Genomic DNA, 6043 nt, shown 5'->3' with positions numbered 1-6043 from the left:
GAGAAAATCAAAAAAGAATAGAAATATCTATGATATAGTTTTCTTTGGGTGGTGGAATTACAAACTATTTTCCTCTTGCCTCCTGTTAGTTTTTGCATCTTCCAAATTTTTCATACAGATCATGGCTCACTTTCATAATTTTAAAACCTTAATGAAAGACTAGAGGAGGTAAGATTCTAAGAGGAAAATTGTAAACAAATGAAGAAAATTAAGGAAAAAAATTCAAGTGGGTGACTTTGGATAAGCTAAATAAGCCAGGATCACTTGTGAGTAGCTTGGAGTTTGATCAAGAGCAGATGTTGGCAGTCAGATAGGCTATTGGAAGGAGAAGCAGTTTGGTGAGGCTATGACTTGGAAAATTGGATTAAGAAATAATCAAACATAATATTGCACAAACCCAAGAGGAATAGTTTAGAGAGTCCTAGGAGTCAAGGCCAATAGGAAGTTAAAAAATGAATCATAGGGGCACCTGGGTGGCTCAGTGGGTTAAAGCCTCTGCCTTTGGCTCAGGTCATGATCCCAGGGTCCTGGGATGGAGCCCTGATCAGGCTCTCTGCTCAGTGGGGAGCCTGCTTCCCTTCCTCTCTCTCTGCCTGCCTCTCTGCCTACTTGTGATCTCTGTCTGTCAAATAAATAAATAAAATCTTTTTAAAATTTTCAAAAAAATAAAAAATGAAACAAAAAAATAAAAAATGAGCACAGTGATCACCTAAAGAACAAGTGGGAGGGGAAGACTCATGTAAACACTCCATTTAGGTGTTGCTACGGGAGCCTATTTGGGACAGTCCACAGACCACAAAATACACATAGTGACGTATAAGTGCTAGGCTATAAATAAAATACTTGTGATCTCTCTCTCTCTCTCTGTCAAATAAATTAATAAAATCTTTAAAAAAAAATAATAGGAAATCAATATTTAGAACACAGTTGTTAGCTTTGCCTCTAATTAGATTTTATATGATAACATCACTTCTGTGGTTAGTGAACATAAAGAAGGATTGAATATCCTGCTTGGTACTCACTTTCCCTCTGTGGGAGCTGAGTGTAGTCAAGAGACCAAAGATGAGCATAGGCAAAAACATTCATAGAAAGTGACAAAGGAAAAAAACGTGACAAAGGGACTGGGACTGTGTCAACTTGGCAAGTGTCTAGGAAGGAACTTACCCCTGGGACTCTTAGATTCAGGCGTTTTCCCTTTGTATGCCTCCTCACCAAATTAAAATTGATTTGTTCTTCAGTACAAAAACCTATAGGTTGAATAACTTTAAGAAAATATAATAGTACTTATAAGTACTTATATTTCTGTTCAGAAACTATAAGTCAGAGTATTAGAGAAAAGCTTGGCTTTAGATACCTGGACTGGATGTAACCAGGAGACAAGTTCAGCCAAAACAAATACATTACTAGCTTAACATACCAGCATATTTCCTTATACCCAGTAGAGTGTCCTATAGGTTGCTAAGTGAATGATTCTTGCCTGGTCTCACTGATTACATTCTATTGTTGTTGTTTTTTTCCTCCACCCTCTAATTATGAGTGTCCCCTTGGATCAGTTGTGCTCCCCATCCCAGTCTTTCCTCTGGGACAACTTAGCCACATTCTGGCAATGCACTGAACAGATACGGATTAAGGACCAACTCTGAACCAGGACACTCCAACACCACATTGTCCATGAACCAGAGGAAAACTCTTGAGTAATGACAATACAATGTGATAAGCCCTCAGTGTACATTACCATGGGAGAAAAAAGAAGGGTATGACGGACATCTGAGACATCTTCGTAGAAGGAGATATTAGTAAAAGATGACCAAAATGTTGAAAAGACGGACATGACAATTTGAGGCTAAGGAAACATTAAGTGCAAAGGCATGGAATCGTGACATTTCCCAGAAGTCTGGCATGGAGGAATTTAGGGGGGTTCAAGTGCATGTACAGAAGTGAAGCTGGAAATAAAGTGAGTGTTGTGGAGGGTGCTTCTAAGCCCTGGTAATAAGTTCCAATTTTATTCATTGTGTATTGAAAGCTAGTAAAAAGGGTTAAGCAAGAAAGAGACAAGGTCATATTTGTACCTTAAAATGGTCCCTTAGGTAGCAGTTTGGATGTTCGCCTGCCAAGACCCAAGCAAGTAAGGGCATCTTCATGATCCAGAAGAGAAGAGATGGGACGAAGGACAGGAGAGGAGATGGAGAGGAAGGATGGATCAGGTGTATGAACAAGAGGATGGAGGGGGTAAAGAGAAGGACTGACCAAAGGCAAATTCAAAGATTTTAGCATAGTCAGCAAGTTAGACGTTGATATCACTCAATGAAAACAAAAAATACGAGGCAAATACGAAAGAGATGAAGCAAAGGGAAGGAAGAAAAATGATACCTATTTTGACAAGATGAGTTGGAAGAGTCCATGGAATATCGGAAGGTAGAGCTCCAGTGAGCAGTTGAATATGAGAGTGTGGAGCTTACAAGTAAATGTGGGGTTAAAGCCGTTAGCAAGTGACAGCTTCAGCCTCGACAGGAAATGAAATCATTCAGGAAATATAGAATGGAAAGTACCTACTTTTATCTAGATACTCACATTTTTCTCTAATACTTTACTTTCAGAAAGTCTGTGTCTTCCAGCTTCATGTACTTACCAGTCCTCTCCATTGGGACATCCTACCATCCATTCAAACGAGAATTAATCTAATGATGTTGTAGGTCAAAAGTGGTTGCCTATTGGAATTACATGTGATTCAGTTCTAGTAACTGGCATTTCACACTGCATCATCACAGCGATTTCCTGGCTTCTTCACCTTCCAGTGCACCTTCTTCTAATTCATATTGGCAAATATTTCTCATTCCCTTCTTCATATATTATTCTACTCAAAACCCTTCAATAGGGTCCTATTAATTATTACAGCAATGTAAGCCCCACACTCAATTCTATCACTTTTTAAAATTATTATTAAAGATTTTATTTATTTGACAGAGAGAAACACAGCGAAAGGGAACATAAGCAGAGGGAATGGAGAAGGAGAAGCAGGCTTCCTGCCGAGCAGGGAGCCTGATGCAGAGGTCAAACCCAGGACCCTGGGATCATGACCTGAGCCAAAGGCAGACACTCAACGACTGAGCCATCCAGGAGCCCCAATTCTATCAATTTGCAACATTATTCTCCACCTAATAGGGCTGGGCTCCTCAGTGAACTGTGAACCAACTCACAGTGTTCGTTCAATTCTTGGTTCATGTTGTACTGCTAATTTTTAATTTCCTGCTCTAAACTTATCCAAATCCTGATGAACATTTAAAGCAGCACTTGTCAACTTTTTGACCATGATTACAATCAATAAATCTAACTCAAAACCAATTCTTGGGGCACCTGGGTGGCTCAGTGGGTTAAGCCGCTTCCTTGGGCTCAGGTCATGATCTCAGGGTCCTGGGATCGAGTCCCGCATCGGGCTCTCTGCTCAGCAGGGAGCCTGCTTCTCTCTCTCTCTCTCTGCCTGCTTCTCCATCTACTTGTGATTTCTCTCTGTCAAATAAATAAATAAAATCTTTAAAAAAAAAAAAAATTCTTGACCCTTTTCATCCCTGTCCTGTTCTACCAGGAAGGTTGGAGAAGTTCAGTGCCCTTTTTCTGAGCCTCCTTTGGAACCAGGAGAGGCCATGGGGTACTGCTCTCTTTATCTCCCTGCCTTAAAAATGGGCACAGGTGGGGCACGTCAGCATCTGTCAGATCATGACCCCAGCGCCCTGGGATGAACCTAGTACCTGACTCCCGCTCACTGGGGAGTCTGCTTCTTCCTCTGCCACTCCCCCTGCTCATGCACTCACTCACTCACCCTCCCATACTCTCTCTCAAATAAATGAAAAAATCCTTAAAAACAAAACTGGACACAGGTATGTAGAGCTTCAGCAACCATGGTGGGAGGATCAATCAACAAGTCGGCACACTAAGGATTACAAGTGGTGAAACACAGATTCCTGGGACCTTGAGTCTAGACCCAGGCTAGTCCAGGCCAGGACCACCTACCTCTGGACTTAAACCTTCGGAGAAAATAAGCCCTGAATTGTTTAGGCTACAGTCTTGTTTGTTTGTTTGTTTTTGTTTGTTGTTTGCTATTGCAGAAGATATTCCAAATTGATACACATTATATATTTTCAAACAGTAGCATGCTCTAATAGCCAATAAATTTGTGTAAATTTGTCTTTATGCACAAAATTAACATTCCCCTGATAGTTCAAACAAGTCTCTAATAAAAAGCCTGCAAAGATATGTAGTCACACATATTCCACCGATTATGGCTTTTTGCAGCAGCTACTCTCTCCAAAAATCACAGAAACTAGGAGAGGCAACAGTTAAGCCCTTAATTTGCATTAAAGAGAGAGTTTCAGTTCTTCAAAGCTATATGTTGAGGTTAGTCTGTAAGCATTTAGTTTCCCTTTATTGCAACTGCAAAGAGAGTTCTAAATTTTCAGATTTTTTTTTTTAAGATTTTATTTATTTATTTGACAGACGGAGATCACAAGTAGGCAGAGAGGCAGGCAGAGAGAGAGGAGGAAGCAGGCTCCCCACTGAGCAGAGAGCCTGATGCGGGGCTAGATCCCAGGATCCTGGGATCATGACCCGAGCCCAAGGCAGAGGCTTTAACCCACTGAGCCACCCAGGCGCCCCTAAATTTTCAGATTTTTATATTTTAACCCTCTGCATTCCCTCTGAAAAGAGATGGGCAACCCCTCAGAACGGGGTACTGCCGAGTCCTCTGTCCTGACGCGGAGGGATGGCCATTCCACGCTATGGGAGACTTCCTCGGAGATGGCCTCGAGAGTCTGCACCTCTCCATATTTCCGGTATTTGGTCTGCTGCCCTAGAGAATGGGCAGGATTAGTTGCCAGGTCATTTGATAACTTGATATTTACCATTTTTAGGAACTGTCAGGCAGTTTTTCTAAAGTGGTTGCAGCATTTTGTAATCTAAACTATTTTTTAATCTATAGAATACGTGCAGATGATTTAACCTGAGTTTTCCATCACTGATGGGACAGGATAATTCCAAAAATAAAGACTAACATTTATTGAGCACTTACACATACCAGTACTGTTCAAGGCAATTTCTCAGATTTCCTTAATTTAATCCCCTGCGATAAGGATATCAGATAAAATAAAGGGCACTCAGTTAAATTTAAATTTCAAATTAAAAAAAAAAAAAAGAATGATTATGTCCTATGCGATCTTTGCCCAAGGTCTCACATACCAGGATGGGAAACTAGGCTGTTTATTTCTGGAACAACTGCTCTTAATTTTTAGTAATGTCAAGCAGTTTTTATAAGACAAATAAAGTACATGAAAGGATTTTGTACCCACAGTAGTGAATTTTCAATAGAGGTTAGTTCTTTTCCAGGTCTCTTCTTTCCCTGTCTTCCTTCTTCCCTCACTGCTTCTCAATCTTATTATAATTTTATCAATCCTTTGGGGCCCACAGCACTTTGGGTACCCATACCTCCTTCATAGTAATATTCCACAGGTGAGTGTCATTGTTCAATGATCATGATTCCTGAACTGAGACTTTAATGAAAAGTTATTTAAATGTTAATTTGCTATGTCAAGTTATGGTAAGGACATCCTTGAGGAAAGCTTTAAGAAATAAATAATTACTCTATAAACACAGGGAAAGTGAAAGTCCCGGTTCTCTCTACATTGACACATAACGTCTAATTTTGTTCTTTAAAAATAGGTAATTAATGATCAAGAACATCAAGTTTGATTGAAATACTGAATACATTAATTATATAGTCCTATATCATGAGTGCCAATTGCTTAGGTGACTCTTTTTTCCCAGGAATGGTTTTCTCAAATGCATTAAGCTCTAGAATTCACCCCAACAAGATTTGCAGGGATTTTTTAAAAGATCTTTAGTTTTCTGCAGTTATCAATGTGCCTTCAATCAATCATGAAACACAAGATAGTCATACTTTTTTTCCTTCTACCTTTCAGTGCTGTATAAAACTGTCATATCCCTGTGTGTAAGTAGTCCACATTTGTTTGATCTCTGGAATTTATTCAGTTAT

The sequence above is a fragment of the Mustela erminea genome, chromosome 5, assembly GCF_009829155.1.
Source record: "Mustela erminea isolate mMusErm1 chromosome 5, mMusErm1.Pri, whole genome shotgun sequence".
In the NCBI taxonomy this organism is placed as follows: domain Eukaryota; kingdom Metazoa; phylum Chordata; class Mammalia; order Carnivora; family Mustelidae; genus Mustela; species Mustela erminea.
Note: the sequence above shows the minus strand (reverse complement) of the source record.